We start from the raw sequence: 11,252 nt of genomic DNA, 5'->3' as shown, positions 1-11,252 counted from the left end.
CAGCAGTATTGGCTAAAATTAAAATGTGGGTGATAAATCAGGTAGTCACCTGGAGCTAGCAATGCTGATGCTGAGAGAGCAGAAAAGGGAATATGATAATAATAGTAAAAATACTCTGCTACAACACAAGAAATCAAGAAACTCAGCCCCCAGCTGGCAGTTCTACCCCATTTGAACTGTGCTCAGCATGATCCCAAAAAGTATCAGAGGAACTTCTTGGATTATTTCCATGATTCATTCTGCTTAAAATGTCTCCTACCAGGGGCCCCAAAGGAAAGTCCTGAATACCAAATGGATGAGTTTTAAAAAAAGGAAAAGTGATGGAAGGTGTATATAAAAGAAGAAGAGAGCAAAGAGGAGGAATTAGGAACAAGAAGGGAAAGAAAAAAATATGTCTTCCTTGATGAAATATGAAATTCTAATAAATTAATTAGGTCAAACTGTATCTTTTCAGATCAAAAAGAATTTCCAATTATTATAATTACCAAAGACCCAGTGGAGGCTACTTAGATTATCTCTGAAAGAAAACGGATGAGGCTGTTACGTCAGTAGAACTGGGATATAGACAAGCCTTAGATATATGAATGGATTTTGAGCTTGGACTTAGCATAAATCCTAATGTAAGAACAATCACTTCTTATGATGTAGCCCTGCTGAATATTTACCCTCATGAAGGAACCACTGAAGATACTGGTACTATAGCAAAGTTGATCATGAAGGCAGATGGTACCCAGCTATCAAAAAAAAAAAATAGCATGTAGGGTTTTAAAAGCTTATCCTAAAACATGCAGCCATCTAAGAAGGTGTCAGCTATATCCACATGCAAGGAGCACACCAGTCTGTGTGATCCAGAAGTAGACCATTAGGCCTTTCTTCTGAGGCACCTCTGGGTGGATTGAAACTTCCAACCTTTTGTTAACAGCTACGTGTGTTCACGGTACCACCCAGGAACTGTCAGGGTCTCTTCCAAGGCTGCAGTCAAGATATCAACCAGGGTTGTGATCTCATCCACTCACAACAGTACTGGACAGATTCAGCTCCTTGTCAGTTATTGGACTAAGAGCTTCAATTAAATAAAAAGAGAGAGAGAGCTTTAATTCCTCACTGGATGCTGACCAGAGGCCTCCATCACTTCCTGGTCTGGTGAGCCACTCCATGTTTGTTTGTTTGTTTACTTTGTTTAACTCAGATGTTTCTTTCTAATGACTTGATCATTACATTTCCAAGTCCTGAAATGGCCAACAGACCAAAGGAAGACATTTCTTTAGGATCTTGCTTGAAGCCAACAGCTCCACCAAACTGCTAGCCTTGATTCAGGGTCAAACCATGGGAAGCTTTTATCATGGCAGCTGACTGCCTGCAAAGAAAGTCATGTAAGAGAACAAGAGAGAGTAGACAAGACAGGATCCAGTATCAGAAAACCAAAACCAAAAACAGATCTAGGGTCTTAAAGGCTTGTCTTAAAAGAAGCAACCATTTAAGTGAGGTGTCAGCTAAGTGAACATGGAAGAAGCCTATCAGCCTCTGCAAGCCAAGAATTATAAATAACAAAATCCAAGACTGAGGGGGAGACTGTATTAGAGCACACATTCTGAACATGCATTCTGGTTTCCAGAAGGCTATGTCCTTCCAGAAAGGATGACAGTGGACGCCCACCATCCATTTGCAGGGTCCACCCATGGATCAAGTCTCTGGCAGATTCCTTTTGACCATTGACCAGGGATATGAATAGCCTTAGTACCAGAGAGTACATTGAAAAGCATATTATGCAAATATAGTTAGGTTAGAATATAACACTTTATCATTTGCTTTCCCTTTTGACCTATTTTAAATTTGATCCGGTTTTTATTATTTTCTGTTTACCTTTAGATTGAAATTTGTCTGTTTTTTTTTAATCATTTTATTAGGGGCTCATACAACTCTTATCACAATCCATACATACATCAGTTGTGTAAACCGCATTTGTACATTCATTGCCCTCATCATTCTCAAAACATTTCCTCTCCACTTAAGCCCCTGGCATTAGGTCCTTATTTTTCCCCTCCCTCCCCGCTCCCACCTCCCCATGAGCCTTTGATAATTTATAAATTATTATTTTGTCATATCTTACCCTGTCCGACATCTCCCTTCACCCACTTTTCGGTTGTCCATCCCCCAGGGAGGAGGTCACATATAATTCCCTGTAATCAGTTTCCTCTTTCCTACCCACTCTCCCTCTACCCTCCCAGTATCACCACTCACACCACTGGTCTGTTTTTGTTAGTGGTGGGGGTTTTTTTGTTAGTTTGTTTTGTTTTTTGGTTGTTGTATGCTTTTATTTATGTGAAATTCAGGATAGACAAATCTATAGAGACAGTAACTAGATTAATAGTTTCTTAGAGTTATGCCAGGGGAAGTTAAGGGCGATGGGGAGCTAATAATAATGATTACAAGAATAAAGAATGTTTTTCTAAAATTGATTGGGGTGGTGATTGTGTAACTCTTTTTAATATATTTAAACTGCTGAATTGGATGGTATGTGAATTGTATGTCTGTCAAACTACTAACATTAAAAAAAAAAAAGAATTTCCAGTTTTAGTAAACTCAATCTCTCCCAATCATTCTGAATCTCAAATTCTATTAAACTAAGGCCTAGGAGATCAGGAGGGAGAAGAAAGCCAAAAAGAAACCTTATCGAGAATATAAGCCCTAATAGACTGGACCCTTGCCTGCCAACTCTGAATTTTCACCTGGGTCAAGGATTATGGGGCACGAAATTCTCCTCGGGCTATGATTGAGGCTGTCCACGGGAAGAAGGTGGTGGGCTAAGTAAAGACATGGCTCTGAGAAATTGAAGTTCCACAAATTGGTAGCATTCAGTGCATGTCCTTACTAAATGTAACACATGGCCAACACCAGGTACGACCACGACAGCTAGAATGTTAGAACTACAAGAGATCTCAAGGTGTGACGGCTGCAATCCATTATGCTTTATCTGACGAACTGGAAGCTGTGGGCCGTAGATTGCTAATGGGCTAGGACCCGAGCTTCAATTGACTGTCTGCTTAAGGCTCTGGAAATGGTTGTTTCATTTTTCTCTCATCCCCATAGTATTCCAAGAGGTGATTAATTAAAAAGATTAATTTAAATACTTTCTTTAAAATCAAACATACCCAAAGGGTTTAGGTTCATTGGTCCTTTATCTCTTCAAGAGATGGTTGCTCTAATCAGACATTTTTAAAATTGTAACCCCTAATCTGGGAGAGAATAGAGACGCTCAATCAGATATTAGCTCCCGGGCTCCTGAGGAGGCGAAAAGCAGAAGTCTGAAGGAGAGGACCCCAGACCCAAGAGGGATTTGAATCCCAGCTCTGCTACACATTGAGCCAACTGATGGTAAAGAAGCCAGTGACCCTCCCTGAACCTGAACTCCAATGTTCTCTTCTCTAATGGGAGCTCTCCTTACTTAATTTTTGAGATTGTAAAAAGGATCAACTGAGATATCGTACCTGTCCACACCTTCCTCCTCTCTTCATTCCTTTACCTGCATGATTTAAGACTTTCCCCTAGAACTAATCTTAGGTGAACATCGTAACACACGGTTCTTAAATTTGACCCGCCATTGCCCATCAAATGTTGCCCATCTCTGCCCACCAACTGTGAAGGAGATAGGTTTAAATGTGTTTTTTGTTTTTGTTTTTCCTTCTCAAGTGCAACTTCTTTTTTGAGAATGTTGTTAGTTGCTGTTAAATTGGCTCCAATTTAGGGTGACCATAAGTCAAACAGAACGAAATGTTGCTTGGGCCAAAGAGGGGAAGAAAAGAGGAGGATAGGAATCTGTACCATCTGTTGAACTTGGTAAAGGAACCAGCTACAGCGCATTCGACAGCCAACAGGTTACCACTTCTCTTGACAATGCATTTGCTGCTGGAAGATACTCCCTCAACCCTGTTCCTCTTTCCTGAGAAGTGCATGGGCTACGGACGAAGGATCCTGAGATCTGGCCCAGGCTCTACCACTGGTTCGCTAGAGAACCACGGGCAGCTTGTTTATTCTCTCAGAACTCCGTTTCCCAATGTGTAAGATTGGTATAGTCATATACACCTGGCCCACCTGGTAGTGTGCTCATTTTGAGACTAAAAATTCTTTATCAGCATAAGACCTTAATAAATTAATTTTTATTTGGATGGCTTGAGGAAAGAAAGGTAAGCCATCTAAGGAGAGGTTGCTGACTTCAAGAACAGCCTGCCCTCACGAGCGGGAAGGAGAAGGAATGTCTGGGGCAAAGTCCAACCCAGGTACTGATACACTGCCCCATTTCTATGCATACCAGCAGAATTGGCAGGGTCAGAGGCAATGTGTATACTTACAAGCTAAGCAAAGAGAAAAATGCCACGGTGGGGGAGGAATAGTATAATAAAACAATACAGAGTGTCCTGTAACCACAAAAACAATAACAACGCTAAAACAGAAATAGCTTATTAAGTTAAAACAACAGCGAATCTGTCAGGACAGCCCATAGAAACTCTCATCTTATGATAGTAAAAGACCTATTGTCTTATACTTTCATTAAACTACAGTTTTATAAGCTAAATTATTGCCAGTTTTTGCTCAATGCCCAGAATGAAATCTAGTTAAGTTCTTCCTTGGGAAGATAGATCTTTGGCAAGTGACAGGACTTCAATGGACAGTCCCCAAAGCCTGACTGGACTTCTGCTTTCCAGAAAGCAGAAAGCCAAAGGTTGAGCCCAACAGTTGGTCCTGGTGTAGATAACTATAACTGGACAGAGCCTTCTGCCCACACCATTCTCTTACCAGATCCCCAGGCAACTTCTGACCAAGAAAGAGTGGAACAAGGAAGCTGATGTTGCCCTCCTCCACCAAAGAGAGGTCAGGTCTCAGAAGACAAAGTTCAAGCAACCAGCTTGAGCTTCGCATGGGTGTGCTAGATGTCCAGCCCTACCAGGCGATCAGGTCCACCCTGCATCATGCATCAAGTAGCACAAAGCTGAGAAATTTCAGCAGGGCCTTCTGGTTACACCTTGGTGCTGATCCACCGACCCTACTCCATGCTTGGCCGGATTTGCTTTGACTTCTCCATTTGCTTTGCTAAAGCGCCTATTGCCAATTTGCCACTTTCAATGTGATATTGACTATAAATGTGTTATGTATTCAACTGTGCCCATCAAAACATGTGTGTGCATATGTACACATTTAACCTATCCAACCTATATGTTTAATTATGTTAAACATATGTAAATATCCTCCCGGTACAGTCATAATGGTCTACACCTGGCATCTGGGTCCCCTGCCACAACTGTGGGGCTCAACCTTGACTCCCTGCTTTCCAGCCTCAAGTCAGGTTTGGGGAACTAGCCAATGAGGACCTATCACTTGCAAAAGACGTATTTTTAAAATTGAGAACTTAACTTTATAGATTTAGATGATATAGATATATAGACACTCATATGTTAAAGGCCTAACACCTACATCTGTGAATAAGGTAATCGGGTCTTTGGAGATGTTATTCGTTAGGTTAAGATGGGGTTACACTTGAGTAGGGTGGGTCCGTATCCCGTATAACTTGTGTCCTGATATAAAAGGAGAAGATATGTAGAGACAGGAGACCAGAGAGAGGATCTCCTGTGATACTGCAGCTGCAAAGTAAGGAATATCTGGAGCTATGAGAAGGTTGGAGAGCAGGATGGCACAAATTCTCCCTCAGAGGCTCAAGAGGACTCGACATGGGCAACAAACACTCTGATGGAGACTCAGCCTCCAGAGCTGTTAGACAATATCTGTTCTTATAAGACACCCGGGTTGTGATACTTTCTTACAGCAGCCCTGGGAAACCAATACAGATCCCTCACTCTCATACTCCTGATCCATTTCCCAGTAAAACTGTTCCCAGCTGCCAGTTTCCATGATCAATGCAACTCCCAGAGCCTATAGTTGACTCTCCTAAGAGGTCATCCTAGCCTAACCCAGGATGGTCTAGTGGCATGATAGAGTCAGAAGTAATGGGAGTAGGCAGGGATTAGAGCAATTGTAGGACCTCGGCCCTTAGTGCAGTGGAGAAATATGTATTGGGTAAATTAATATCAAAGAGCATGCTTTGGATAAAGTTACCTGAGGACCTATCTGGCTAAGGAGCCTGGAGATTTCACTGGGATCTGATAAACAAACATTTTTGTAGCAGTATTTCAGAAGACAGAATTATTTTCAAGTGCCACCTACATAGTCAGTTTTATAAGCTAAACTATCGCCACTACTTAAGAACTGCCAAAGATGAGCTTAAGTATTTGATATTACAATTTTATTTTCGAAACTGCCTATTGTCCTTCCTTGCAGTCACCAGCCCCACTTCCTCAAACCCCAGCAGCCTCCTCAACACACACACACCAGTTCACCAAACATACTATCTTGAACCCATCCCCACACTCCAGGCTGACTCAGGCTATCCCTACTGCCCGATACGACCTTGCCTACTAGGCAAACATCGCTCCTTTACTCTCCTCCTTAAATTCCACCTCTTCCATGTTTGCTTCCCCGTGATCAGGGTAACCCTTCTCATCCCTGGTACCCTAAGGCATTTTGTTTCTTGTCCCATTGTAGTGTGGTACCTGTCTACCTAGTACAACTGAGTGTTGAAATAAGACAACTGTTGTGCTTATGTTTTAAGATCCAAGTTGAGCTTCAGCTGTACACACACACACACACACACACACACACACACACACACACGAAAGTGCTTGTTTTTCCAGCCAGTGAGGAAGGCTAAGCTGGTGGAGCTGAGGCGGGGCGTGGATAAGAGCGCTGTGAGGGGGGAGTGAGAAGCGGTCACACGAGAGAAGAGTTGAAGTTTCTTCTGAGACCAGGCTCAGTGAGTTACCAGACCATTACCTTCAGGGCATCACCCTGGAAGAGGGCGATAGGAGACTGTGGTCTGTTGGGTGTCAGTCTGCGGTCAACTGTGGGAAAGGTATGTCTGTGTCTTCTCCCAACGACAAAGGGACAGGACCACTCCCTATTAAGCCATTGTATGGGCAAATGGGCATCATGAGCCCGGGACCTGGTCTCTCATCAATATTTGGCATCACATAAGCCCAGGTATTTTCTATAATTCAATAGCATCAGGGAGGGAACCCTAATAATGACTGAGATTTAATTGCCATCAAACAGGCAAATGGAGCCTCACGGTGAGATGTGATTTGGAAAAGTAAGGGATAACGACATGAGTTGCATTAAAAATTCATACCTGCTCTGCTTCTATGCAGTCATTCATGTGCCTGCTTGCCTTTCCCACAGGATTGGGAAGTCCTGAAATTAGGAATCTTCTCCTGCTCCATCCTCCCCTCCCCGTCCCAGGGGGCCTAGTCTACATTATTGAAAGCAGGTCCAGAGGCCCCTGAATGAAAACCCAAGGTAATGATGCCATTTCACTGGCAGTTTGCAATCCACAACCGTCAAAGGCGAGTGGCTGGGTCATCTTTCCATAAATCCTCAATTCTGCTGGTAAAGCAGACAACGGCAGCTGGGGAGCCGGCAACTGCTTTGTTTTTGCAACTCTTTCCAATGCAGTGCCCTTTATATATGCAGCCTGGGTGGAATGCATCATCAAAGGTGACATTTTATCACAGCAGTTTGTAAATTTTACAGAAGCAGACCCCCTGTAAATCACCCAGTTTATTCCCTCGCTGACTTTATTACAGCAAATTCACTCATGGATAAACTGTATGCCAGTTTACTTGAAATTTATCTTTTTTATTCAAGCCAAACTGAGTCCTTTTAATATTCTTCTCTCTTCTAATGATAAGGCGTAATGATAACCTTATTTTCTATTCAGACAGCTTTAAGGACTCTTATTTCTCTGGGAAATACAGTTGCTATGTGGGGGCCTCTTTCCTCCCAGAGTCATTTAGAATTTGTTGTTGGGTCAGGAAGTGTGAGTACCTCCCTCCAGCTAATCTTTAAGTCCCAGGAATTTACACTTAATCGCAGTACTACTTTTCCTGCAGCATATCTGCTTCCTCGATTCCAGTGTTTTTCCTCCCTACAATATTGCGTCAAGACCACCTTCTTCCTATTCGCGCGCACACGTGCACATGCGCACACGTGCACGCACACACAGCTACAGTAAAGTCCACATGGACTCATAGAGACCATGTAGAACTGAGCTCAGTAGGTTTTCAGTAGCTGATTTTTCTGAAATAGTTTGCCAGACCTTTCTTCTGACACTCCTCTGGGCAGATTGGAACCACCAATCTTTCCGTTAGCCAACAGTATGCTGTTGTCCATTTGCACCACCAACAGTAGAATTCACTGCCATCAAGTCAATGCTGACTCATAGTGACCCCCTATGGGTTTCCCAGATATAACTGTATAGAGGAGTAGAAAGCCCATTTTTTTCTCCCACAGAGCTGCTGGTGGTTTTGAACTGTCAACCACGCAGATCACAGCCCAATGCATAACCTCTATGCCACCACGACTGAGGTACATGAAATTGTACATGTTTTCCACCCAGCCTCTTAGGTTGTGCAATATGTACTGAGCCCTTGAAATGGAAAGCCATTAAGCTGTACTGTACATTACAGAATAAACACACACATGATTTTAAAGATTTAGTACCAAAGATGTAAGCTATCTCATTAATAACTTTTTATATTGGCTTCATGATGAAATGATAGTAATAAGAAGAAACCTGATTGTGTCCATTCTGACTCATGGTGACCTCATATGTAACAGAATAGAACTGTGCCATAGTGTTTTCTTGTCTGTAATCTTCACAGAAACAAATCACCAGGTCTTTACTCTGCAGCATAGTGAGTGAAATAAACCATCAAACGTTAGGGCTACTGAATTGATCCGTGAGGTCACAAAGGAAGAAAGAAAACCCACTACCATTGGGTTCAAGTCCAACTATTAGTGATGCTCTGCAGGGTTCTGAGGCTTTAAATCTTTGTAGGAGCAAATAAATTCATAATTCTCCCCTGAGGCATCGGGTGGACTTGAAATGCTGTCTTCCTTGTTAGCGGTCCTCGGAGCACAACCAGGGCTCCATGGGAGGTGCAGTCGGTTCAATGAAAACATCATTACAATGTTTCTCTTATTTTCTTTTAAATATGACTTCAGAAAAGTTAAAATTAAGTGTGTTGTTAGCATTATATGTCTATTGACTTGTCTACTATACTTCCATGTGCTCTGGGAACATCTTATCACTTGTTACACAAAGTCTTGCCTCCTCCGCGTAGGCTTCTCTGGCCTTTTCCATAGCCATGTTCTCTTCTTTTGATTTCTATTTCATTAGAGTGGAGATCCCACAGCTTCTCTAGATATCATAACTTGACGTCCTAATCCACATAGTTCTCCATCTAGACCCCAAGGGCTATGAGAGCACGGAGGATATTCTATGGTGGCATGTATTTCTCTTAGTGCCGTTCATAATTCCTGGCAGACAGTAAAGTTCTCAAAGAATGGGTGAATGAAAGAATGTCGAACGAATAATGATTGAAGCTCTCTGGCATAGAACCAGAATGTAGTGGTGGACAGAAACACGGTAATTTATTAGAATGCAGTCTTGTTGAAACGAGGGTCTCTATCCTGCTTATATCCCCCAATTGTAGAAGTGTTTGAGCAAATCATTATTGAGTTGGCTGAGGTCATATGGCACCAGAATAATCCAACCCAAGGTGAATAGTTTTCACCAGTACCAATCTACCAAGGGCAGATCAGAGCTGGGCTCCCTCAGGCAGCAGCCACAATCTTGGATTAACTTCTGGACCAATATTATAAATTACTTTCTCTATTGCCTAGGCCATTATGTTCACATCCACACAAAACAATCTTTTCAAATCAACATCTTTTGTCAACATCCCTCCTTGTTACAAATCACCATGACTCCCTGCTACCAAAGGACAGTGTCTGAATTCTTTAGTATATCCATCTATTATGCTGCCCTCATCTACCACTCTCCACTATGATCCTTTCGATCTAGTTACGTTGGTCTCCAAGATGTTCATTCTTTCTTTTCTGTCCATATGGCCTGTGCCTACTTGTGCCTAGACATTAGCTAAAATTGAATAGCTTCTTCATAAAACCTTCCCAACTCCTCCAGTTCATTCAGGAACACCTCTGATCCTGTTAGAATCACAATCAAGTTCAATGAAGTCCTGATGAAACACTGGTTGTAACATCCAGCTGTTAACTGAATGGTCAGTACTTCAAACCCACCAGTGGCCTCATGTGGCTGCCTGCTTCCATAAATATTTCACCCTTGAGAACCCAAAGTAGCAGTTCTGCCCTGTTCTATAGGTCTTCTACAATCCAGAACTGATTTGATGACAATAAGTTTATTTCAAGTTCAATGTCTAATCATGTTCCTACAACAAATAGTTAAGCCATTGTAGCCACAGGAAAAAAAATAGCTTATAAATTCTTATAGAGTAGGAAAACCTTAGATGTCCCTGCGCCCTAGCAAAGAAACCTGAGTGTCCTTGTTCCCTGATGATAAGGGGCCTGGAAGTCACCCTTCCCAAGCAGCAAAGACCTGGCAAGGAAGCCCCCAGCCATTCCCATGCCCTGGCAAGACAAAGGCAACAATTTACACCTAACCCAGCAGCTCTCTCAACAATAACAACTGTACCACAAAGCCATGAAAACAGAAGTCAATCATGGTACCCACACACACACACACACACACATACAAAAACACATATCAAAAAAAAAAAGAAAAGGCACAGACACCAGAAAAACACAAAGATTCAAATGAATATTCTGAAGAAAATGTGCTGAAACTACCAGAAACAGACTTGAGATATATAGTGTTCAGGTACTTTCCATGAATTGCAAAAATGTATACTAGAACTATGGAAAGAATAGAAAAATTATCAACTCGACACCAAACAGAATGACAGAAGATAAATAATAAGATAACAGAATATGACAATATAATAAAAGATCATAGTAACAGAATCAAAGAATTCTAAACCTGAATTACTGAGCTTGAAGTCAATTCTCTCAAATACAACTGAGGAGAGAAATCCTCAACAGAAAGAACATAGGAGTCTGAATAAAGCCTATATGCAGTGCACTCGCGAGAGGATTCCAGAACAGGAAGAAAGCAGAAACATCTACAGAGAAAATAGCACAAGAAATCATGGAAGAAAACTTTCCTAACACAATAAAAGCGAAGAAAATAACTATTCAGGGTCCCAGTGGAGCTAGCGAGCCGAGGGTCATGTGAATGCATCTCAGAAACAGGCAATGCTTGCAGC

The 11,252-nt window shown here is 42.0% G+C and overlaps 1 non-coding gene across 1 annotated transcript; it reads right to left on the bottom strand.

The window, feature by feature from the left end:
• Positions 1-1,187: 1,187 nt before the first annotated feature.
• On the bottom strand, positions 1,188-1,323 carry LOC115867961. The gene has a single exon (XR_004045354.1). It is a non-coding gene; the product is annotated as a small nucleolar RNA SNORA2/SNORA34 family (small nucleolar RNA).
• Positions 1,324-11,252: the final 9,929 nt, after the last annotated feature.

The sequence above is a fragment of the Echinops telfairi genome, unplaced genomic scaffold (genome assembly GCF_000313985.2).
Source record: "Echinops telfairi isolate 266 unplaced genomic scaffold, ASM31398v2 ScPeMD7_7475;HRSCAF=8513, whole genome shotgun sequence".
NCBI lineage: Eukaryota > Metazoa > Chordata > Mammalia > Afrosoricida > Tenrecidae > Echinops > Echinops telfairi.
This window is presented reverse-complemented; position numbering and strand designations above follow the sequence as displayed.